The sequence below is a fragment of the Oryctolagus cuniculus genome, chromosome 6 (assembly GCF_964237555.1).
Source record: "Oryctolagus cuniculus chromosome 6, mOryCun1.1, whole genome shotgun sequence".
In the NCBI taxonomy this organism is placed as follows: Eukaryota; Metazoa; Chordata; class Mammalia; order Lagomorpha; family Leporidae; genus Oryctolagus; species Oryctolagus cuniculus.
This window is the reverse complement of record NC_091437.1, coordinates 25,872,886-25,898,311: the sequence shown is the minus strand read 5'-3', so window position 1 is coordinate 25,898,311 and position 25,426 is coordinate 25,872,886. Positions and strand designations below refer to the sequence as shown.

The 25,426-nt window shown below is 48.3% G+C and overlaps 1 protein-coding gene and 1 long non-coding RNA gene across 28 annotated transcripts in view; one reads left to right on the top strand and one right to left on the bottom strand.

The window, feature by feature from the left end:
• Positions 1 to 8,204: 8,204 nt before the first annotated feature.
• Positions 8,205 to 24,147, bottom strand: LOC138850152 (uncharacterized). 2 transcript variants are annotated; one of them, XR_011389741.1, is made up of 2 exons: positions 24,009 to 24,147; positions 8,205 to 19,825 (listed from the first exon to the last, which is right to left on the bottom strand). It is a non-coding gene; the product is annotated as an uncharacterized lncRNA (long non-coding RNA). The 2 variants fall into 2 exon arrangements; XR_011389742.1 differs by having other exon boundaries at positions 8,205 to 18,788; positions 24,009 to 24,144.
• Positions 16,230 to 25,426, top strand: part of FAM13B (family with sequence similarity 13 member B) — a 99,922-nt gene continuing 90,725 nt past the window's right edge. For 21 of the 26 annotated variants that reach the window (XM_070076139.1, XM_051844252.2, XM_070076134.1 and 18 more), the window contains exon 1: positions 23,845 to 24,179. The gene's annotated coding sequence lies outside the window, so the exon portion shown is untranslated. Of the gene's footprint in view, positions 16,299 to 20,979; positions 21,087 to 21,509; positions 23,024 to 23,833; positions 24,180 to 25,426 lie in introns of those variants that run through there. The other 5 variants (XM_070076131.1, XM_070076127.1, XM_051844249.2 and 2 more) reach the window with 4 other exon arrangements.

Below are 25,426 nucleotides of genomic sequence, written 5' to 3'. Positions count from 1 at the left end.
CTCAGCGCAACACTGGCAGTGACCTGCAGCTGGAGAGTGCTCCCAGCCTGGTCCTGCAGGCAGCAAGGGGAGCTCCAAAGCCCTCCTTTCATCTTGTCCTGGCTGTTTTTTTTTTTTTTTTTTTTTTTTTTTGTCCAAGCTGGTACTCTTTCGGCTGATACAGTTCTCACATAAACTTTGTGGACCTCCTGGGAATTTCATTTGAGTTCATGTCCTTAGAGAAAAGTCACGTCCACAGCTCTCATTGAGATAAGCTCGGGCTCGTGCTGGGCGTCCTGAAACCCCCTGGAGACCTTACTTCTTGACAGAACAGGTTTTGCACGATATGCCTGATGTGCCTGTAACCTGGCTGCTGAGCCTTTGGGGACACACTGGGGCTCTCAGCACCCCGGCTGGTATTCCTGAAGCAGTGACAGAAGGTTTTACAGTCCTCAGCTTCATTGTTAAAGAGTATTTTCATGTTTGATCTTTTTTAAAAAGCCTTTATTTTTGAGGAGCGGGGAAGCTGTTTCTGCCAAGGGCCATGTGGATATTTATAACATCATTTGCGGGCCATAGAAAATTACCAACTTAAAAATTAGCTGCTGTAGATGTGTTGAATTTGGAGTGCTGCCTGCAGTTGCCTTGGCAGGATCAGAGCAAATGATTTGGTAGGAATTATACGGCCTTCGGGGCAGACACTCCCCTCCCCTGATTTATATGAAAGGCAGAGTGACAGGAGAGAGAGAGAGAGAGAGATATCTTCCATCTGCTGGTTCACTCTCCAAATGCCTATAACAATTGAGGCTGGGCCAGGCCAAAGCCAAGAGCCAGGCACTCCATTTGGGTTCCCCATGTGCATGGAAGGAACCTAAGTATTTGAGCCACCATCAGCTGCCTCCCAGACACGTTAATGGAAGCTGGAGTTGGAACTCAGTTCTGGGCAGTAAGACACGGGATATTGGGGCCGGCGCTGTGGCGCACTGGGTTAACGCCCTGGCCTGAAGCGCCAGCAACCCATATGGATGCCGGTTCTAGTCCCGGCTGCTCCTCTTCCGATCCAGCTCTCTGCTATGGCCTGGGAAAGCAGTAGAAGATGGGCCCCTGCACCCATGTGAGAGACCCGGAAGAAGTTCCTGGCTCCTGGCTTTGGATCGGTGCAGCTCTGGCCATTGCGGCTAATTGGAGAGTGAACCATCGGATGGAAGACCTTGCTCTCTCTGCCTCTCCTCTTTCTGTATAACTCTGACTTTCAAATAAATAAGTAAATCTTTAAAAAAATAAATAAAGACGTGGGATATTGATATAGGATGTTGGGATCCTAAATGGTGGCTTAACCTACTGTCCCACAAAGCCCTCTCCCTCCTGTTTGATCTTTGCTCAGAAACTAAATCTTAATTTTTACATCATTCAATGAGAATCAAATGATGAGAATTGAAGGCTGAGAGTTTTCCAAATCATCAGATCCTTACTTCTGTGTAATAGTCTGTTCTTTAACTTATGTCTCTCCTCTCACATTTCACCACAAGCACAGGAAGAACCCAGAGAGTGGGCCTTGCGGGGCAGCTCAGCTGCTGTTTGGGAAGCCTGCGTCCGCATCAGAGTGTCAGTTGACATCCCAGCTACTCAGCTTCTGATCCAGCTTCCTGCTAACACATCCTAAGAGGCAACAGGAGGTGGCCTACGAACTCCTGAATGGAGTTCCAGGCTCCTGGCTTCAACCTGGCCCAGCCCTGGCTGCTGTAGGCATTTGGGGATGATCCAGTAGATGGAAGAGCTCGCTTGCTCTCTCTCTCTCTCTTTCCCTCTCTCTCTCCCCCTCTCCCTGTGCTTTTTCAAGTGAATGACAATCAATCAATCAGTAACATTTAAAAAGAATAGGTGGCCGGCGCCGCGGCTCACTAGGCTAATCCTCCGCCTAGCGGCGCCGGCACACCGGGTTCTAGTCCCGGTCGGGGCACCGGATTCTGTCCCGGTTGCCCCTCTTCCAGGCCAGCTCTCTGCTGTGGCCAGGGAGTGCAGTGGAGGATGGCCCAGGTGCTTGGGCCCTGCACCCCATGGGAGACCAGGAAAAGCACCTGGCTCCTGGTTCCTGCCATCGGATCAGCGCGGTGCGCCGGCCGCAGCGCGCTGGCCGTGGCGGCCATTGGAGGGTGAACCAACGGCAAAGGAAGATCTTTCTCTCTGTCTCTCTCTCTCACTGTCCACTCTGCCTGTTAAAAAAAAAAAAAAGTGGAACAGCTGGCACTCGGATATGGGATGATGGCACTGCAGGCTGTGGCTTAATCCGCTGTGCCACAGTGTCAGCCCTAGGCATAGTTTCATAGACCAAAGCTCCCCGGTAAGGACACAGCTGGAGTTTTGTCAGATATCTTCAGTCATGTAATCACCGATGCAATCAAAACTCAGAAAATTTCCATTGCCCCAAAAAGTTCTTCAGCGTTCCTCTGCAGTCGCAGGCCCTGGAAACCAGCCATCTTGGTTTCTGCTCCTGCGTTTTCACGCTTCCAGGAACATCACATAGATGACATCACGCAGACTGTGGCCTTTGTGTCTGGCTCCTTGCACTTGCAGAATGCTCTGAGCTCCACCACTGCTGTTGCATGTATTACTGCTTGGTTCTCCTTTTTCCCCCTAAATTGTATTCCATTGTACGGATGTAGCACAATTTGTTTATCCACTTACCAGCTGGTGATACTTGTGCAGTTTCCAGTTTTAAATTTATTTATTTGAAAGGTAGAAACACACACACACCCCTACACACACAGAGAAAGAGAGATCTTCCATCCATTGTCTCACTACCCAGATGCCACAGCAGCCAGGGGCTGGGCCAGGCTGAAGCCAGCAGCCCAGAGCTCAGTCCAGGTCACCCAACCACTTGTGCCCTCACCTGCTGCCTGTCAGAGTGCATACGAGCTGGTGACGGGGATGGAGAGCTGAGCTGGACTTGAACCCAGGCACCCTGATAAGAGATGTGTCCCAAGCAGCAGCTTAACTGTTGGGCTAGATGCCCAACAGTTTTTTTCTAAACTGTTAGTCACAAGGTTGGTTTTTTTTTTTTTTTTTTTATCTGTTAGCCATTCAAATAGGCATATAGCAGTATCTCATTGTATTTTAATTTCTGTTTCTGTGATAGCTAAGTATGTTAAATATATTTTCAAATGTATTTAGTCCATAAACAACTGCCATATATATTGCCAAATTGCTCTTTAATAATGTGCCAATTTGGGACTGGTGTTGTGTAGCAGGTGAAACTGCTGTCTGCGATGCCAGCATCCCATCTGAGCGCTGGTTCAAGTCTCAGCTGCTCCATTTCCCACCCAGCTCCCTGTTAATGTGCCTGGGGAAGCAGCAGAAGATGGCCCAAGTGCTTGGGCCTCTGTTACCCATGTGATAGAGCGGCTGGACTTCCAGGGTCCTTTCCTCAGCCTGGCCTAGCCCTGGCTGTTGCAGCCATTTGCAGAGTGAACGAGAAAATGGAAGCTCTCTTTCTCCCTATGTATTTCCTTCTTTCTCTCTCTGCCACTCAAATAAATAAAATAAATCTTAATTTCAAAACAGTAAAGAAATTGACCTAGGCTGCCCTGACATCCAGGTGTTCCGGAGCTTGCTATGAACGCAGGCAGAACCAATCTCACCACCAGAGGGCGCAGCTGAACGTTCTGGGAACAGCAAGTTCTTACAGACTTTTTTTTTTAAAAGATTTTTATTTATTTATTTGATAAATATAAATGTCATAAGTACAACTTTTGGATTATAGCTGTTCTTCCCCCCATACCAGCCTTCTCACCCCCAAACCATTCCCACTTCCTACTCCCTCTCCTATTCCATTCTTCATTGAGATTCATTTTTAATTATCTTTATATACAGCAGATCAACTCTATATTAAGTAAAGATTTCAACAGTTTTTGCCCACACAGATACACAAAGTATAAAGTACTGTTTGAAGACTAGTTTTACTGTTACTTCTCATAGTACAGCACATTAAGGATGGAGGTTCAGCATGGGGGGCAAGTGCACGGTGATTCCTGTTGTTGATTTAACAACTGACACTCTTATTTATGATGAGAGACTCCCTTCTTACAGTTCTTCTCCCCTAAGTGATGTTAGTTAACATCAGGCAACAAGGTATTCAACGTTAGTGATTATTTCTGGTTTTCAGGTTGTTTCAAGGAATATGCAACCAAAAAATAATAAACAAAAAATAATATAGTAAAGTTTTTTTGAAATTTTTATTTGAAAGGCAGAGTTACAGAGAGAGAGAGAGAGAGAGAGACATAATGGCTGTGGCTGGGCCAAGCTGAAATTAGGAGCCTGGAACTCCATCTGAGTCTCCCATGTTGGTGGCTGGGACCTAAGTACTTGGGCCATCTTCTGCTGCTTTCCCAGGCCATTAGCAGAGAGCTGGATTGGAAGTGGACCAGCCGGAACTCAAACCAGTGCCTATTTGGGATGCCGATATCACAGGCGGTGGCTTAACTCGCTGCGGCACGTTGCCAGCCCCTCTACCTATTTTGCTTTCACAGTCATGTTTGAATGACCCATGGTAATTTGTATTTAGAATTTTACTTGGATAGGAGAAGAAACATTTCTGTTAACACCACATATAAAATGTTGCTCTCAGTTGTAAATCTTCTTAGTCCACTGTTTCAAAAGTGGACTTCTATGCCAGATTTGGAAGTCTTCTGGCAAGATTTCCAAGACAGTACATTTTGAAAGTAGTTCTGCTGGGCTTTTTCTCCGTGAGTAGTTGGGGGAGAGAGTCTGGACCCAGAAGCTGCACAGCCTGGGTTCACACCTGGCGCTGGAGCTCACCACCGTGATCTCGAGTTCCTGTGTCTGCAGCTCGGGGCCGGCGGTAGCAGGCCTGTCTAGAGGGCTGTCACAAGGATTTGCTGAGCTCCTGTGTCCAAAGGGTTTAGGCCTCTATTTGGCGCAGGGTGAGTGCCAAGGTAGGGCCCGGGTGCAATGTCAGATTCTCAGTGTGGACATTTTCATTTGTTTGTTCAAATGAACAAAACAGAGGTAGAAAGAGTCGAATCAGTTCATTAGTTCTATTGGGCAGCTCTGCGAACCAGGCTCCAAGTCAGCGGCCAGGACCCTGCCTCCCCAGCACATCCTTCAGAGAATCAGGCGCTGGGTCTTCATGAGTCCGCCCAGGAGCCGAGACCTCACCCACGGCACGGCTGGCTCACAGCCGGCCTTCAGTGAAGATGCTCAGGTATTGTGGTGCTGATGGTTAAACTGCCCCATGGGATATCACCTCTCAGAGTGCCGAGATTCAAGCTACGCCACCCACTTCTGATCCACTTCTCACCCAGCTTCCTGCTCTTGCACCTGGGAGGCAGCCGATGTGGTGCACATACTTGGGCTTCTGCGACCCACACGGAAGACCTGGATGGAGTTCTTGGCTGCTGGTTTCAGTTTGGCACACCATGATCTGTTGCAGATATTTGGGGAGTAGATCAGTGGGTGGAAGAAAGATTAATCCATCTCTCTTTCTCTCTCATGTTCTCTGCCTTTCAAACTCATGAAAATAAGTAAATAATCTTTTTTTTTTTTTTAATTTTTTGACAGGCAGAGTGGACAGTGAGAGAGAGAGAGACAGAGAGAAAGGTCTTCCTTTTGCCATTGGTTCACCCTCCAATGGCCGCCGCGGCCGGCGCACCGCACTGATCCGATGGCAGGAGCCAGGTACTTATCCTGGTCTCCCATGGGGTGCAGGGCCCAAGGACTTGGGCCATCCTCCACTGCACTCCCGGGCCACAGCAGAGAGCTGGCCTGGAAGAGGGGCAACCGGGACAGAACCGGCGCCCCAACTGGGACTAGAACCCGGTGTGCTGAGCCGCGGCGCCGGCCAGTAAATCTTAAAAATAAAAGACTCACTGGATGAAGGTCCGAGTCTCGGGAATAATGTTCAATAAGATGTCGTTATTCATGAGACATTTTCAAAATTTTTGTTTATTTTGAGAGAGAGAGAGTGTGAGAGCAAGAGAAAGCCAAGGTCCCAGAATTCAATCTGAGTATCTCCCAGGTGGGTGGCAGGGACCCCTGACTACTTGAGGCCTCATCTGCTGCCCCCCAGGACCTGCGTTAGAAGGAAGTTGGAGTCAGAGCTGGAGGTGGTACTGAGCCGAGGCACTCTGGTATCTGACTGCTGGGCCAAATGCCTGCCGCCATGAAGTTTGCAAAGCCCATGGGGTTTACATGATTTCATCTCCTCGCTTTCGCAAGAGAAGAGGGAATCTTCCTAACGTCCCCTGAGTTTTGCTTGTGTTTACTGAACGTTTATGGCATTTAGGAAACACCAGATCTTCGTCATATGAGAAAAGTACTGGCCAGAATCTTTTTTCTCTGCTTTGTTTCTTTTCCTTTTTTTTATTAATCGGTTGCTCCTGTCCCGTCTCTGTGAGAACCTCTCGTGTAGAAGTACCCAGCTTTCATCTGAGCGGGTGCGGGTGCGGGGCCACCTGCAGCGGCAGAATCCTTTGGTCTGCAGGGAACAAAGGGCTCTGCACCGAGGGAAAGCTCTTCTTTAGGAGGCCTGGTTCTCAGTGTGCCTAGGCCAAACCCCTGCAGCCATTTCAGAAATGAACTCTGATTTGGTTTTGCAGTGAGACAGATCTGGCTTCAAATCCTATTTCAGCTACTTGCTGTGTGAAATTGCTAAGTATGTCACTTCTCTTGCACCGGGCAAGCTTCTGCATCCAATCAAAGGGGCATAATGCCGTCCCACTCACCGTGGAGGCAGGCTGTGCACGGGGTACACGGAGCCCGGGCCACAGTTACCTGCAGCTGCAGGCTGTGTTCTCCAGGAGGCAGCCCCGGAGCTGTAGGAGCTGTGGGGCGCAGGCAGGGTGTTTGCAGGAAAGTGTGTGTTACACCAACATTCACGGAAGGAGAAGGCAGCAAATAGGACTGTGCAGAGGAAAACACTGGGCTGGGGTGCAGGTCCTGGCCTCCCCCAGGGAGCACAGGGCTGGAAGGGCCCTGCAGAGTTGCTGCCAGGTGAGGGGATCAGACAGTGCTGTCAGTGCCTGGATGCAGGCTGGCCCTGCAAGGTCTCTTCAGCCAAGATCATCCTCCAAGAGGGCTGCCTGGTGTTAGGTGTACTGGTTAAGAAGTTGGTTGGGGGCAGGGCGGGATGGGAGTGGGGAGGCAATGCTGTGGCACAGTGGGGAAGGCAGTGCCAGCATCTCACGTGAGCGCCGGTTCGAGTCCTGGCTGCTCCACTTCTGATCCAGCTCTCTGCTATGGCCTGGGAAAGCAGTGGAAGATGGCCCCTGCACCTGTGTGGGAGACCTGGCACAAGCTCCTGGCTCCTGGCTTCGGATCAGCGCGGCTCCAGTCGTTGTGGCCATTTGGGGAGTGAACCAGCACATGGAAGACCTCTCTCTCTCTCTGCCACTCAAATAATAAATAAATCAATCTTGTTATTATTATTATTATTTTTTGACAGGAAGAGTGGACAGTGAGAGAGAGAGAAAGGTCTTCCTTTACTGTTGGTTCACTCTCCAGTGGCCGCTGTGGCCAGCGCACCGCGCTGATCCGAAGCCAGGAGACAGGTGCTTCTCCTGGTCTCCCATGCGGGTGCAGGGCCCAAGGACTTGGGCCATCCTCCACTGCACTCCCAGGCCACAGCAGAGAGCTGGACTGGAAGAGGGGCAACCGGGACAGAACCGGTGCCCCGACTGGGACTAGAACCCTGGTGTGTCAGCGCCGCAGGCGGAGGATTAGCCTGGTGAACTGCGGCGCCGGCCAATAAATCAATCTTTAATCTTTTTTAAAAAAGAAAAAGCCGGCTGGGATAATAGCATTCCCTACCAGAGAGCCTGGGTTGCAGTCCCAGCTCTGCTTCTGACTGTTAATGTGCACCCTGAGAGGTAGCAGGTCATGGCTCAACTAGCTGGGTCCCTGCCACCCACACAGGAGACCTGGATGGAATTCCCAACTCCTAGCTTTGGCCTGGCCCAGCCCGGGTGGTTGCAGGCATTTGGGAAGTGAATCAGCAGACCTAACATTTCTCCCTGTCTGTCTCTCTGCCTTTCAAGTATCATCAACAAATCAATAAGTAATTTTAGAAAGTCCCATGGGACGTGATTTCTAAGCCAGAATTCTATTCTGAGCCAAACTATTAAACGAATGTGAGGTCATGGCCAAGCCACTTCAGAAATGCAGTTTTGACTTCCTTTCCTTTTACGTCCCATGTGCTGTTTCTCAAGGCTGGGGAGGGAAGAGACCTGCCTGGAACGATGCAGCATGTGTTTGTGGAGCAGCCGGGCCGCCTGCAATGGGAAGCTGGAGGGGCTGTGTTCCTTGTTTAAAGTATATAGGGACTGGCGCTCTGGCGTAGCGGGTAAAGCCACCATCTGCAGTGCTGGCATCCCATATGGGCACCAGTTCGAGACCCGGATCTTCTTCGAGACCTGGCTGCTCCACTTCGATCCAGCTCTGTCTCACTGCAAAACCAAATCAGAGTTCATTTCTGAAATGGCTGCAGGGGTTTGGCCTATACACACTAAGAACCAGGCCTCCTAAAGAAGAGCAGGCAAGGGACACATCCTCCGCATTCCCTTGGTGGCCTGGGGAAGCAGTGGAAGATGGCCCAAGCCCTTGGGCCCTGCACCTGTGTGCGAGACCCGGAAGAAGCTCCTGGCTCCTGGCTTCGGATCAGTGTGGCTCCAGCTGTTGCAGCTAGTTGGGGAGTGAACCAGTGGATGGAAGACCTCTCTCTCTCTGCCTCTCCTTTCTCTGTGTAACTCTGACTTTCAAATAAATAAATAAATATTTAAAAAACAAACAAGATAAAGTATATAGTGTTTTCTTTGAAATTATAAAGAAAAGTGACAGTTATGAGTGTCAGGATATATATATGTGTGTGTATATATATATATATATATATATACCTCTAAAAAGGTAGTTGGCGGGGGCAGGACTTCCCAGGAGTTGGCACTGTTTTGTTTTGTGATGTTTGTTTTGAAATGTGAATGTTTGCTTTGTAACTATTTGTAACTCTCGATATAATACAAGGAGTCTTCAAAAATTTCATGAAAATGCATATTATGATAAAAACTGCATAGATTTCAAAATATTTTTGGCACCAAAATACCTTACTTTGAAAAACTGTTAACTTAAAATTTATTTGTAAGACACAGAGACAGAGAGATAAGAGAGTTCCCATCTGTTGGTTCACTCCCTAAATGCCTCCAACAGTCAGAGCTGGGCCAGGCCAAAGTCAAAAGCTAGGAACCCAACCTGCATTTCCCAAGTGGGTGACAGGGACCCACTACTTTAGCCATTCCTTGCTGCCTCCTAGGGTGTGCATTAGCAGGAACTGTCAATTTTCAATTCAAATTAATTTAGAATGAAAGATACAAGTGTGTTCCCAAACAGCCTCTGCTGGTAGTGTGGGAACAGGATTCCCTTCTGAAATTCTCATCTCTTAATATTTGCAGTTAGAATGATTTTCATGCCTCATTTGCACATCAGCTCTTAGCTGAGAGCTAGTCACCTTTTACTTAATGGAAACAAGTCAATTTTACAAGCTGTGCCTTCTTTTTTCCTGGTTTTAATCACTAAGTGCAAACAAAGGGTTTTGTTTGTTTGTTTGTTCTTTAAAGATTTATTTTATATCGACTTGAAAGGGAGAGTTGCAAAGTGGGGGGGGGGTGCGGTGGGGAGAGATGTCTTCCATTCACTAGTTCACTACCTAAATGGCTACAATATCTGGGACTGGTCCAGGTGGAACCCAGAGCCTGCATCTCCCTCTGTGTTTCCCACATGGGTGGCAGGGGCCCAAGCACTGCTCTCCCAGGCCACTAACAGGGAGCTGAATCAGAAGTGGAGCAGCTGGGTCTTGGACCAGTGCTCATATGCGATGCTGGCATCCCAGGTGGCAGCTTAACCCACTGTGCCACAGCGATGGCCGCAGACAGAAGTTTTGGAGTATAATTAAAAACACTCATTTGTTCTTGGTTCTGTCTTTTGAGAGCAGGAAGACAGGTTCATTGAGCACTTTATTCATTATAGGATCCAAGTCATAAACTTGAACTTTTGTCTGTTCATATATTTTTTTAAAGATTTATTTATTTATTTGAAGGCAGAGAGAGAGAGAGAGAGAGAGAGGAGAGAGAGAGAGAGAGAGAGAGAGAGATATCAATGGCTGGAGCTGTGCCAATCTGAAGCCAGGAGCCAGGGGCTTCTGCCAGGTCTCCCAGTGGGTGCAGGGCCCAAGGACTTGGCCATCTTCTATTGCTTTCCCAGGCCATAGCAGAGGCTGGATGGAAAGTGGAGCAGCCTGGAGTTGAAACGGCGCCCTTATAGGATGCTGGGGCTTTAACTCACTGCGCCACAGCACCAGCCCCCATAATTTAATTTGAAGTGTAAGTCTTATCTTTCATGGTTAAAGTTTCCATGGAATGAGATCCTAGGAGATAGGGAATGAAATTTTGCTCCATTTTTGCTGTATAATCCTGGAAATCTGGCATTTATTTATTTATTTATTTATTTTGTGACCCTTGTTTAACTGTCCTGTAATACGAAAATCACCTGAATTCTAAGAAAGATTCTGTAACTGATAGTCTCTCCCAAGCACTTAAAAGTTAGACATGGCGTTTAAGATTCTGATCTTACTGTCTGAAGCATTCTGAAACAGCTCACCCATGTCTCCACCCGGGGATAAAGGTCTTCTCTCTCTCCTAGTCTTGCTCTGCTCCTCCCACCCCTAGTTAACAGAGAGCTGGCCTTGCCTAGATTAATCACAGAAAGTAATGAATGATGAGAAAGACAGGGAATAATAAAAAGTAGGAGGCTTCCAAAGTTGAATTTGCCATCATGATGTGCATGTACTGGATCAATTAGATAATACACTTGTGAAAGTGTGTGTGTTTTTTTTTAATATTTATTTTATTTATTTGAAAGGCACAGTTACAGACAGAGACAATCTTCCATCCACAGGTTCACTCCCCAGATGGCTGCAACGGTCTCCCACTTGAGTTCAGGGGCCCAAGCACTTGGGCCATCTTCCACTGCTTTCCTAGGGACATTAGCAGGGAGCTGGATTGGAAGTGGAACAGCTGGGAATTGAACTGGTGCCTACATGGGACACCGGCATCACAGGCAATGACTTTACTTGTTATACCACAACACTAGCCCTGTGTAAGTGCTTTTAAAAATTTTTTTCTGTCAGGGCCAGCCCTGTGGCATAGTGGATAAAGCTGCTGACTGCAATGCCAGCATCCCATATGAGCACTGGTTCTAGTCCAGCCTGTTCCACTTCTGATCCAGCTCTCTGCTATGGCCTGGGAAAGCAGTAGAAGATGGCCCAAGTGTTTGGGCCCCTGTGCCCACATGGGAGACCCGGAAGAAGCTCCTGGCTTCATATTAGCTCAGCTTTGGCCGTTGCGGCCATATGGGGAGTGAACCAGCAGATGGAGGACCTCTCTCTCTCTGCCTCTGTTTCTTTGTAGCTTTGCTTTTCAAACAAATAAATAAATCTCAAAAAAATTGTTTTTCTTTTTTGCCCTCTTTCTGTCCATAATTCTGCCTCTCAAATAAGTAAGTCTTTAAAAAAGTTTTAATTTACTTATATGAGAGGCACAGACAGATGGAAGGAAAGAGCTTGCATCCACTGGTTCACTCTCCAGATGTCCACAATGGCTGGGCATCAACCAAGAGCCAGGAATTCAATCCAGGTCTGCGCTGTGGGTGACAGGAACCCAGTTACTTGAGCCATCACCACAGTCTCCCAGGTCTGCAATAGCAGGAAGCTGACACTTGAACTGGAGCTTGGAATTGAATATAGGTACGCCTGTGCAGGACACTGGGACCTTAAGCTGAGTGTCAGCCGCGGGAGAGTGCCGCGGAAGCTGCTGGTGGGATAGCGACAGCGATCATTCTGCACACAGGAAGAAGAGCAGGGCTGCGCTTGTGGTGGGATCGCCAGTGCCTCCTCTCTCTCGACATTTTATTATTGGAAAGCTTTGACCGTACAGAGGTTGAGAGAATAGTTTAACGTGCGTCTGTGTTTTTTTTTTTTGTTGTTGTTGTTGTTTTTTTTTTTTTTTTTTTTTTTTTTTTTTTTTTTTGACAGGCAGAGTGGACAGTGAGAGAGAGAGACAGAGAGAAAGATCTTCCTTTGCCGTTGGTTCACCCTCCAATGGCCGCCGCGGCCGGCGCGCTGCGGCCAGCGCACCGCGCTGATCCGATGGCAGGAGCCAGGAGCCAGGTGCTTTTCCTGGTCTCCCATGGGGTGCAGGGCCCAAGCACCTGGGCCATCCTCCACTGCACTCCCTGGCCACAGCAGAGGGCTGGCCTGGAAGAGGGGCAACCGGGACAGAATCCGGCGCCCCGACCGGGACTAGAACCCGGTGTGCCGGCGCCGCTAGGCGGAGGATTAGCCTAGTGAGCCGCGGCGCCGGCCCGTCTGTGCTTTTATTACCTGGTTTAGAGCTGTCATCCCCTCATTGGGTGGGTGTTCCAGTCTTGGGAGGGAAGCAGGGGAGGGGTCCTGCTGTTCCTCTGACACGCCGACCCCATCTTCCTTTTCTTTGGAAGATTGTGGTCAGTATGAACAACAAGGCCAGAAAAGCATTTCCTGGACTTCACATTAGGTCAATTACATTTGAGAAAAACAGGTGAACTTCCTAGGAATATCTCTTCATTCTGGCTTAATTGAAGAATTATAAAATAATCAGTTTGCTTTTATAAAAAACATGCCTGTGATCAAAAGTTCAGAGACTCAGTTAAAGGAAAAAAAAAAAAAAAAAACACTACAGGGGGAGGGACTGGAAACCCCAGGGCTCACTTGTCAGCTTATCAGTTCTTTCCTTTGACAGTGACAGAGATGGAATCAGGCCAAGGTCTCCATGTTTCTTGGTGTCTTTATGGTATCTTTGACCCTTGTCCTTCGGGCTGGTGCTTTCTAAAGGAACAGACAACAGGCGGGCAAGTTTGCCTGAACAGCCTTTTGGGCAGCTCTCAACACTGTTTTCTTGGAGGAAGAGGGTGGTGAGAAGCCCACTGGTGTCTGCATTGCAATGGGCAGCTATGGGACCGAGTGAGTTTGGGTGAGTCGCTTCCACTGGGGTTTCCACATCTGGGTAAAATGATGGTTTTTGGGATAGTGATGGAATGGAGAAAGTGCAATCTTTACAAAAAATATGCCAGGATTTGAATTGCACTGTACATGGGGTCTTCTAAAAGCTCATGAACATGTGTATTATGAAGAAAGCATGTATGGCTTTGAAAACTTTTTTGCACTAAGATAAATTTATCTTTTAATTCCATTTTCCATGAACTTTTTAAAGTTCCCTAGTATATATTTCTCATCTGTAACATGGGTTGCTTTAAAAAATAATTAATTTTAATACACCTAGTGGTTGGCACATAGGTAAGTGCTCCTATACAGTAGCTACTCTTTAATCAAAATGAGGAAGTTGTTGGCAGAAAAATAGGCAACACAGAGGAACAGGTAATTCACTGGATAAGTAACATAGTTGGCCAGCAATCTCAGTACTTACTGTCACTTGAAGTTAGAGAAATGCAAGTTAAATAGTATGTACTAATTGTTTGCCTCCTCAGATTGGTAAAACATAAAATCAGAGGGGCTGGCGCTGTGGCGTAGTAGGTTAGGCTGCCGACTGCAATGCCAGCATCCAATATGGACTCTGGTTCAAGTCCCAGCTGCCCGACTTCCAATCCAACTCCCTGCTAATGCACCTGGGCAGCTGTAGCCACGTGGGAGATCTGGAGGAAGCTCCTGGCTCTTGGTTTTGGCCTAGGCCAGTCTTGGCTGTTGAGGCCATTTAGGGAATGAACTAGCAGATGGAAGATCTCTCTCTCTAACTCTGCCTTTCAAATAAATAAATAAATCTTTAAAACAATTAGAATAATATTGATGGTTCATGAAAATTTAGGCAACTGACCATTCTCATGTTTTTATCAAACGTCTTAAGAGGTAGGCTTGGTAGCATATATCAGATTTTAAATGCATTACTTTTAACTCAACAATTCTGTTTGTAGGAATCCATTCTATACAAATATATATGAGTATGCAAATATATTGCAATACTGGAAAAAAACTGCTTATGGACATATTTCTATGGAACATTGTGTCTAGAAAGCATCTTGTGGGACACTATAGTATGATCCCATTTATGTTCAGAAAGAGTAACTGAATGTTTATACATGTAAGGAAAACTATCTGGGAGAAAATACTTCACAAGTTTCCTTCTGGAAGGGAGTAAGATTAGGGGGCACAGAGATAATTCTGCTCTGTATTTTGTGTGCGTGTTTTTTACATTTACTTTTTCTCTTTTCTTCCTTTGTATTTTTTACTCTTCTAAATTCTTGAATTTTCCAATGACTATCGTCATTATTACTGTTGGTGGTGGGGTTGCTGAAACCCAGGAATGAGTATGTATTACATTTGTATTTTTAAAAACAGCCTAATAAAAAAGGGTGGTGGCATGAGTAAGACCATCTCTTCAGGCTCCCTGTGAGTTCTTCTCTAGCTCCAGCATCACAGGAGGGTAGAGCCAGGCACAGCCATGGGGCTGCTTAGTGACGGACATGTTCTGAGAAAAGTGACGTTGTCATGGCGTGAGCGTTATCTGTGCTTCCTTAGACCTAGAGGCCACAGGTCAGTTGCTGAGCTGTCTGTGGCCTCTTGATGCCATCGAGAGACATGGTCAGCACAAGTTGTGTGTGGCTGCTGCTGGTGTAACGTGGCAAACTGCTTTACAGTGACCTTGTTCCAAAAAGTAGACTTGGTGCACCGTAAAAGCACGAGGGAAAAGTATAGTAGAGTAAATGCATAAGCCTATCATTGGCAGCTGTTACGGACTGTACCTAATTGCATGTGTTATACTTTCCTACAACTGGTGACAAACAAACTTGTTGACAGCAACATCACCACAATCACATGTCACAGTCCTTGGGACACGGCAGGTACACGAGAGTATTTTTCAGTGTGTGAATAAGAAGTATTAAAGTAGTTCCAGGTGGAGGAAACAGTACATCTGAAACTTTAAGAAGAGAGAAACAGCAAAGTGTTGTTAAAAATCAACAGATTCGGTTCAGCTGTGGGTCACTGCCTTCTTCAGAAGGTGTTTCAGCGGTGCTTGTTCTGTGACACTTATTCAGACTCAGAGCGTGCCACGGAGGAATGCCTGCTAGTTACACCGCCTCTCTCTTGTGTACACAGATTGGTTTCTCTTTCACTAGGGAAGCCTAAAGAGGGAGTGGAAGCTTCAGGCTTCAGAGCTCTCTCGGCTGATAAGCTCGGGCGGGGACCAGGAAAGCATTACATTCTTCAAATCTTTATACCCACTTTGCCTTCAGTGGAAAAGAGCAGTCAGGTGAACATGTTTGGCAAAAATGTGGCTGCAGTTAGACTGCGATCTCCAAGCGTTCGGGCTGTCAGCTTGCCATGGAAGGTGTGTCTGGATGAGCGCTGCTGAGGAGCCTGCCTGGTGCCAGGGTAGGGAGCCCAAAGGCCTAAGGCCTCCGAGGAGGAGGCAGGGCTTAGAGAATGGTGAGAGCCTCATGCCTGCCTTTCTGGCTGAGGGAGCAGTTGAAGGTTCATGGCTTTGTGAAGGTCATAATCTCATTTAATCTCTGAGCACTTTTTTTTTTTCTCCACAGAGATACAGGGGGAGGAAAGAGGAGAAAGGGATATCCTTTATTCTAACAATAAAATTTCTGACTGTGGGAAAAAATATCTGGTGATTATCAGAATTTAATCAAGAAGCAAAAAACAAACACCAAATTACTCTTATAGATGATGATCACATTGGCTTACATTCTTATCATGCAATGATTTCCAAGTTATCAGGCCAAAAATGTGGACTTGGCAAAGAGGAGAGTTACTGTCAATTGTTCTAGCTCCCCAAACTGATGTGACTGGTACCAGCAGCTCTGAGTGAATACAGAAGCTGAAAGCCACATTATGTGAACTTTAGTTCTAAGCCAAAAGTGTTCCACTCCAGAGATGTGTAGATGAAGCTTTTTCAGGGGAGAGACCATCATTATATCCCCTAGCACAGTGCCTGACCCATAATAGCTGCTCAGGAAATGGGTGTTGAATAAATGGCCATCATACTTTGGGTGGCTAAGATCAAAACAGTAAATGCTATTATTGTGGTTGGTGGCGTGGGATTTGTACACCCTGGAACAGTTTCCTCTCTTTGTGGCTAGTCCTATTTTTCTGTTTATGAAGAACACGATTCTTGCACACTGGCACAGTGGTCCTGGACAAAGTGGCACCAACAGAGTTCTGTTGCATTCCTCAGAAGAGCCAGCAATACCACTCTCTAAGGGTGAGTTGCTTCTCCTTTATCTGAGGATTTTAATTTGATGGGTTGTTAGTGCTTGCTTTCATCCTAGCAGAAAGATTGGTATAAGTATTTTCTCTTACTCTTAAGAGAACATACAGTCAGATTTGTTTGACTGCTCTAAGAGAATGCCACCAACTCAGCTCGCTGGCCAGCAGCTTTCCCCTGCACACAAAACTGATAGGTGTTCCCATTCTTGTCTGCAGTCCTGTCTCACTGACTCCATAAACAGGTGGCTTCCAGTTAGGGAAGAGATGTTCTTGCACTGTCTGCAACTCAAGAGGTTCAGACGATCTTATAAACATACCACCAAGAATTTGGGTGGTTTTTACTGGCTTTTGGTTTGTGTTAAAAAAAATAGACAAGTATTTATCAACTTGTGCCAAGAAAGGTTTCTACAAGGGACCTCATCTTGAGCAATAAAAATCCAGATATGGAAGCGAAACACTTCCAGGGACTTCTTTAGACCTCTGAAAGCTTTAAGAAGGGAGTGGAAAAATGTAGAATGTGACTTAAACACTTTTATGCATAGCAATTCGTTTTAGCTTTCCTGTTTTACTAATGAGGAACCTAAGGTATAATTAGGTTATGTAATAACCAGTCACGAGGCTAGTAACAGGACTGAAAGTCAAACATAGGTTTTTCTGTACAAGTTCTGTATTCATAAGTACTAAATTTTTGTTGTATCTATTATACTTTTTTTTTAAAGATTTTATTTATTTGAAAGAAATAGAGAGAGAGAGAGAGAGTCTTCCATCTGCTGGCTCACTCCCCAAATGGCCATAACAGCCAGGACTGGGCCATGCTGAAGCCAGGAGCCAGGAGTCAGGAGCTTTTTCTGGTGTCTCACGTGGGTACAGGAGCCCAAGTTCTTCCCAGGTGCATTAGTAGGGAGGCAGATCAGAAGTGGAGCAGCAAGGACTCAAACCAGCACCCATATGTGTTGCTGGCATTGTTGGCAGTGGCTTAACTTGTTATGTTACAACACCAGCACCTATTTTAAAAAAAAGATTCATTGTATGTATTTGAAAGGCAGAGTGATAGAGAGGGAGAAAGAGTGATCTTACATATGCTGGTTCACTCCCCAAATGGATGTAATAGCTAGAGCTGGGCCAGGCTGAAGCTAGGAACCTGGAACTCCATATGGGTCTACCACGTGGGTAGCCAGGCCCCAAGCACTTGGGCCATCCTCCACTGTTTTCCCTGATGGATTAACAGGATCAGAAATGGAGCAGCTGAGACTTGAACCTGTGCTCCAATATGGGATACTGGTGTCACAAGTAATAGTTTAACCTGCTGGGCCACATGCCAGTCCCAACTCTTAATTTTTAAGTAATAGAATAAGTGGAGACAGAATGTCTTTTTGGTTCCTGCTGGTTATCATGGCTCCAGTTTCTTACTAACATTATATTTAAAAAAGTAATGGCAGGCTTGACAAAAAAAAAAAAAAAGTTAATCCGTGTCTGAGTACTCAAATATCCTTGGTCAAAGTCGGGATTAGGAAGAGAAAAGAGGACACTTGATTCCTTCGAGCTTCCTTATTGATGGCGTAAGAGATGGGCTCAACATTCTGCTATGTCTGGAAGCGCTAGATTCAGTCAGGCTGAAGAGGAGTCTGCTTGCATTCTGTGACCAATGATGGCATGAGTGGTAAAGTGACTGCATTGAGGGAGCTGCTCCTGGGCTTCAAGTCTCAGGCTAGTGACACTGGTGACCGTGGGGAAGCAGGCGTTCTGAGACACTCCTGGGCTCTAGGACATCCTCCTCTTGGACCAAGTATGTTTCCTCCACAGTGAGTGGACTTACAGCCTTCCTTTAGAAAGGCTGAAGCCTCTGATCAGGGGAGTTGGAGGGAAGTCTTGAGTTCCTAGGCTCACAGGTCATCTTGCAAAGAAATAACTAAATAATCCCCTCCTAAGTAGTAAGTCCAGGCATGGCTTCACCTCCAGACAGTCTTAGAAACACACAAGTTTGGTCTATACCAGACACTTCTCATCCTGGCCAGTTCTCCAAAATGCCATTTTTTTTTTTGACTAGTAATATATAAAAACATGATCCCTACCTCTACAGGTAAAGCATTTGTAGGAAAAAAGAAGAGTGGTGTAACTTTGAGGCATTTGCTTCATGACTGCCAAATTTAGAAACTGTAGTTATTACAAGATGTGAAAGCAGAAGTTACATTTTCAGCCAGATAATTCTTTGTTGAGGGAGGCTGTCCTGTGCAATGCAGGATGTTCAGTAGTATCTTGACCTCTACTCACTCGATGCCAATAGCCACTCTCCAGTTATTTATTTATTTGAGAGGCAGAGTTACAGAGAGAAGGACAGATGTAGAGAGAGGTCTTCCTTCTGCTGGTTCAGTCCCCAAATGGTTGCAATGGCCAATGCTGGGCTGGTCTGAAGCCAGGAGTGTCTTCCAGGTCTCCCAAGCACTTGGGCCACCTTCCACTGCTTTCCCAGGCCATTAGCAGAGAGCTGGAGCAGAAGAGGAGGAGCAGGGATATGAACTGGTGTCCATATGGGATGCCGGCACCAGAGTCAGAGGCTTCACCTATTACACCGTAGTGCTGGCCCCATCCAGTTTTATTTTCTTAAATATTTATTTGTTTATTTAAAAGGCATAGTTATAGAGAGAGACACACACATAGAGAAGGATCTTCCATCTGCTGGTTCACTCTCCAAATGGTTACAATGGCAAGGGCTGGGCCAATCCCAAGTCAGGAGCCAGGAACTCCACCTGGGTCTCACATGTTGGTGATGGGCCTGAGGGCTGGGTCCATCTTCTCCTGCTTTCCTAGGCACCTTAGCACGGAGCTGAATTGGAACCGGAGCAACTGGGACTTGAACCAGTGCTTATATGGGATGCTGGTGAGGATGACGGCGGCTTAACCCACTGAGCCACAGCGCTGTCCCCCACCCTTCCAGTTCTGAAGGCCAAAAATATCTCCGTATCCGGTCCAAAAAACTCCCTCTGAGAACTGAACAGAAGAATCAAAATGTCACAAAAAAACCAACAACCCCTGTTCTCTCTCTCCAAAAACACTCACGAAACTGAGTCATGTGTGTGTGCCACTGAGAAATTTCAGAGGATCTAGACACAAGTGGGTAGAGAACTCAGTGATTTAGTCACAAAAAGTCAAGCGAGAATTCTGGAGGAGTCTCTTGCTGGTGACTGTTCAGTGGCTCTTAACATGGGCTCCTGCCTGCCTCTCTCCTCCAGCCCAGGGAGAGAGGCCTCCCCTGGTCCTCTGTCTGACTCCCATCGCTGGCAGCTGTCATGGCAGCAGAGGAATGTTCAGTCTGTACTGCCATAGGCCTGGACGTCTGTTTGGGCAAGAAGTGCCTGCAGGCTTCCTGTGGACCAGGTGTAGGCCACACAGTGCTGTTACTAGCCTAACCCAGCGCTGTCAGAAAAAGGCTCTGCTCCCTCCAGACACTTGGGTTCCATCTTCTGGGGAACCTTCATAGGGCTGGAACTTGGACAAGACCCTTTATCGCCACCTGCTGGAAAGCTGCCAGAATAAATGTGTTTACGAGTCTACACGGATGATGTGAATGGTACCCATAGGGCAGGGGTGAGGAACCTTTTCTTCTTTCAAGAGCCACTGGATATTTGTAACATTATTCCCAGGCTATCAAAAATTATCAACTTGAAAATTAGCCTATAATAAATTTATTGAATTTGAGATCAGCTTTCAGTTGCTTTGAAAGGGCCCTACTTTCCTAGGGTATGGAATGCATAGCCTCATACAACAAGAGGTGAATGCATGGCCACTTGCAAATAGACCAGTGTGAGAGTGACTTTAGATGCTAACTGACAGGGCCCCTACAGAGTTGAACAGGCTTTTACACAGAAGCAGCTGGAGGTGGGCCATCAGATTCCTAAGCGCTGAAGGAGGGGATGAAAACTGCCAAAAAGGAGTGCTTTTGCCCAGTCAAGGGAGTGACTGGTGAGAAACCACCAGAGAAGGGCGATGGTAGTGGCTTCTGAAGCAAACATAGAAGTATCGTGAGAAAGCCAGCTTTAAACATCTACCAAGCCCAGGCAGTCTTGGGCCATCACAAGGGAGCAAAAGTTAAGAGCTTTCCTGCTCTCCTTTTCCTCTCTCCCTCTCTGCTTGGCGCTGGGTAGAAGGCGGGGAGCCGGGGAGACAGAGTGGGTGGGGTCAGAGATGACTGTGCTGCTGTCTCCAGGGCAGGCCGTGAGTCAGCTGTCCAAGAGGGAAGCGTCTTTACCCTTTGTGACTGATGATCACAGGACTGTCTATTCCTAAGGGGACCACAGAAACTCTTGGAACCTGCCTGGGTTTTTAATTAGGTACATGACAGATCTATTCCCACTGTACAGGTTTAAAGGGATAACAAAAAATGTGTGTGTGTGTGTGTTTAAAACCATACCCAGTGAGCTCTGCATGTTGAATACGCTGGTTCCATTTTGTCAAGCAGGATCTAGAAAATATATCTTGTAGGACATGCTCTTGAGTTTTACAGGGGGAAAATGGCCACTGAGTCATGTACCTGCTTTCTGAGAACACGTACTTTGGGAGCAGGGCATATAAATGTAGGGGAGCCCCTGCCCTCTGGGACTTGCCTCTTGGGTTTCACACTCTGAGCACTTATTACAGTGAGTTATGTCATCAGCAGCTGTGTTGCATAGGCGGGGCAGGTTCAGGATGGTTGTACTCAGGACTTACTCTCTTATGATTTTTACTTGCTTGTAATTAAGCTTTTGAAGCAGTCATTTTGCCCTGTTCTCCAAGCATGGAATCACAGGTAAATCTTCCGCTTAAGATGTCTGAGGAGGGGGCAGGGCTGAATGTGTGAGCTGCACTCTGACTGGGCGGCTCGGAAACTGGGGTCAGCCTAATCCTCAGTCTGGCAGATCTGGAAACTTACATTTCACTTTATTCCAGTTTAATCAGGACTTGAGAAATTAATTTGGATAAAACTACTTCATCATTCAGTTCAATGAACAGAAGCTGATTTATACATCATAGTATAGATTTATTAATTGACAAAAGAGCTGTGCAGCTGGTATGACTAGTCCCAGCCATGTGCCTTGGGCAGCAGCTCCTTACTGGGTGTGTTGATTTACTGAGAGACCCCTTTGAGTGATGGAAAGGCTACTTGCTGAATTTGGAATCACAGCATAGGCTCTTGTCAGTTCTTAAAGGATATTCAGAATTTAAGTTTGCTAGGGTAAGAATTTCACGAAGGCAGGCTTGTTATCTGAAGATGAGATTAGAAGCTGGTATGCATTAAATGAGCGTTGAATGAGTGAGTGGATCCAGATTTTTTAAAAGTTACTTTATTTGAAAGAGAGGAGAAAGAGAGAGGAAGAAAGAGAGGGAGAAGGAGGGAGGGAGGGGGAGAGAGAGAGAGAGATCCCTTATCTACTGATTCATTCCCCAAGTCCCCTCTCCCCTGCACCCCATTCCCAAACAGCTAGATCTGGGCCAGGCCAAAGCCAGGAGCCCCAGAATTCAATCAGAATCTCCATGTGGCCTGCAGGGACTCAACTACTTGAGCTATTGCCTGTTGCCTCCTAGGGTGTGCATTTGCAGGAAGCTGGAATCAGGAGGAAAGCTGGGACTCCAATCCAGGCCCTCTGATGTAGTATGTCTGTGCCCTCAATGGTATGCCCAATGCACGGCCAAGAATTTTTTTTAAATAACTTTTTCCTTTTTTAAAAAAAAAATATTTATTCATTTGAAAGGCAGAAATACAGACACAGAAGGAGCCACAGAGAGACGAAAAGAGAGATCTTCCATCTACTTGCTCACTCCCCAAATGGCAGCAACGACCAGGGCTGGGCCAGGCAGAAGCCAGGCAGCTTCTTCTGAATCTTCCACATGGGTGCAGGGGCCCATGCACTTGGGCTATTTTCCTCTGCATATTTTTACAAGCATATTAGCAGGGAGCTGGATCAGAAGTGGAGTAGCTGGGACTTGAACCAGTGCCCACATGAGATGCTGACGCTGCAGGTGAAGGCTTAACCTTCTACGCCACAGTGCCGGCCCCAGAATTGAGGTTTTTTTTTTTTTTTGACAGGCAGAGTGGACAGTGAGAGAGAGAGACAGAGAGAAAGGTCTTCCTTTGCTGTTGGTTCACCCTCCAATGGCCGCCGCGGCCAGCACGCTGCGGCCGGCGCACCGTGCTGATCAGATGGCAGGAGCCAGGTACTTCTCCTGGTCTCCCATGGGGTGCAGGGCCCAAGCACTTGGGCCATCCTCCACTGCACTCCCGGGCCACAGCAGAGAGCTTGCCTGGAAGAGGGGCAACTGGAACAGAATCTGGCACCCCAACCAGGACTAGAACCCGGTGTGCCGGTGCCGCAAGGCGAGGATTAGCCTAGTGAGCCACGGCGCCGGCCAGAATTGAGATTTTAATTGTCCTGATTGGTTCTGGTCCTTAGTCATATCTCTCCTGGACAGAGTGGCCTGCACAGTACATTATTCTCCAGTCTGTTGGTTCTAGACTCTTTGTGGACCCCACCCTCCGGTTGTGACAGCATCAACTGGGCATGTGGCACTTGGGTTGCAGATGATTTATTTTTAATCTTTCTGATGAAATCTGGGAGCCATCCTGGCCTCTGTAACATATTTTTAGATCATCTCAAAGGGTGATCATTCAAAAAAAAAAAAAAAATCTTGTCTCTAATTCTGTGAAGGTTTTTGTTTTATGGTTCCAGGTTGCTGACTCCAGTTCAGGTAGGGCAGGGGGCAATCCAAATGTCGTGTTTCCTATTTTTAGACAAGAGTTCTTTACACAGGTGTGGATCTAGCGTCCCAAAGGAGCCTAAAGGCTGAACTTTGGATTTTACTCAATGGGAATCTGAAAGCTCTGAAGAGACTAACGCCAAGAAGGGATCGGTCGACTGTTCCTACTTTTCTGAGCCTGAGTGAGGGGCCAGGTGGTCTCGGGGCGGGGGGGGCGCAAGGTAGGGCTCAGGGAGCCCCCTCTTTCTTTTGGCCTGGAAGCCTCAGCTTAGTACAGGAGGCTCTTCGTGAGCACGCGGCCTATGGCCAGTACACACCCAGGCCCTTTCAGCGTGAGAGATCTAGGTCAGGTCGTGAGGCGAAGGGGAAGGGCAGGGGGCGGGCGGCGCGCAGGTGCAGCCCGGTGGTCGCCGATCTCACCGCCGGTGACCGCTTCAGGCCTGGCCCGGCGGTTTTCTGTGCTCCTCCCCAGGAGAAGGGAACCTGGGTTTTTCTGGCCTTTGGCAAGAGAGGCGTGTCCCCCTCCGCAGAGACCAGGAATGCCGCCAGTCATATTTTGTCTTTATCTCTCACATCCCCTGCGCATTTCCCTCCTTTTCCTTCCCAAACCGAACACCGGCAGGCCGCTCCCTCGGGCCTGCGCCGGGATTCCCGCACCCTAACTTGGGAGCCCACAATCGGGGTTTGGGGGGGGCGTCAGTGCGCCTCCAGGTTCGCGGCTGCGGCCGGCGGGTGGGCGGCCCCTCCCCGCCGCGCGCGCGCCCCTCCCCCGCCGCGGCGCGCCCCGTCCCCTCCCACGCACGTCACGTCCGGTCCGGCCTGCGCCCGCCCTCCGCCCTCCGCCCTCCGCCCTCCATCTCCTCCCGCTCTCCGTTAGGGAGGCTCTGCGCCTCAGCAGCTGCCTCCGTCGCCGCTCCCACCCCTCCTTCCGCGTCTTCGCCGCCAGCACCGCCGGGGGCATCCGGGGGTCGCTTACCGGGCTGGCCCCGCGCCGCAGCCGTCGCTTCAGCCTCCTGCCAGCGGCCGTCCCGGGAACAGGCTCGCCGGCCGCGGAGCCGCTCAGGGCATCAGTTCTCGCTCGCTCGTCGTCGCCGCGGGTCCTGGAGAAGCGGCCGCGGCCGGGGATCGGGGCTTCGCGGTTCCAACGGTAGGTAGACGGGCGGATACCGGGCTCTGCGCATGCGCGGGCCGCCGGCCGCCGCGGCCCTTCCCCCTCAGTCGCCCCCGGGCGCCGCGTCCCACCCGCACCGAGAGCTGCGTGTCAGGGTGCGGAGAGCCGGGGGCCGTGCCCTGCCGGTGGGCCCTGGGTGGAGAGGCCCCCTTTCCGCTAGTGGGAGGCGGGAGGAGCCGTGCCCCTGGCTGCCAGGGGGTGTGGCAGTCCCCGGTTTTCCGCCGCTGCGTTGCGCGTGAACGGGTGTCAGTTCCCACCCCTGACCGGCGCGGCACCCCGCGTCTGTTGGCCCTTCCCGCCCGCGCACCTCCTCGCCCACTTCCTCGGTGCTGGGCAGTGAAGTTGATGCAGAAAAAAAGTGTGGTTTATCCGGGGCCCAACTGTTTAAGGTCACGTGGGACGAGCGGTTGCTGACTTCCTTCATCGCTGGGAGAATATGGCCAAAATTGGGCTGTCTGTGCACCGGGGCCTGGCTAGAATGCTCTGCACCGGCCAGGCCCGCAGGGAGACCTTTCGTGCAGCCCCGAGCACCCGATGGGGTCGCCTCCTGACTCGGGCAAGGCTTTAGGGAATTTTTAGCGGTTGGCACACTTGGACCGGTGGGAAATTGTTAAACTTTTTTTTTTTTTTTTTTTGGTAATCCGGTAGAAACCAAACTGGCTTTAAGGAAAGACAGTAGCAGAATTTCTCTTGGCTCCCCATCATGCTGTCAAATCCATGAGAAATGTTGATCATTTACCTTGTTTTCAAGAAGCCGATAAGCCATAAATGGCAACCAGAACCGCAGTGATGCGGGCTGTCAGCGTTAAACAGCTCGGTGGTACTTGCTGTTAGAGGCAGGCACTGAAGGGTGGTTTCTGAATTGAATTTCTGAGGCGGGGTTAATGTGATACTATAACTTCAACTCTTCTTTGTAACCTGGAAGTACCTGTTGGCCTGGGTTTCACGCAGGTACTGTGCACTAGGTATTTCTTGAAAGTAGTGGGATGAAATGGTCAGTATTTGTATCTCCATCAGAAGTCCTTTCTTTCTTTTCTGTTTTTTTTTTTTTTTTTTTAAAGATTTATTTATTTGAGAGGCAGAGTTACAGAGAAGCAGAGGCAGAGAGAGACAGAGATCTTCCATCTGCTGGTTCTCTGCTCAGATGACCACCACCGTGGGAGCTGTGCCTAAGCTCCCTCAGCCAGGAGCCAGGAGCTTCTTCTGGGCGCCCAGATGGGATG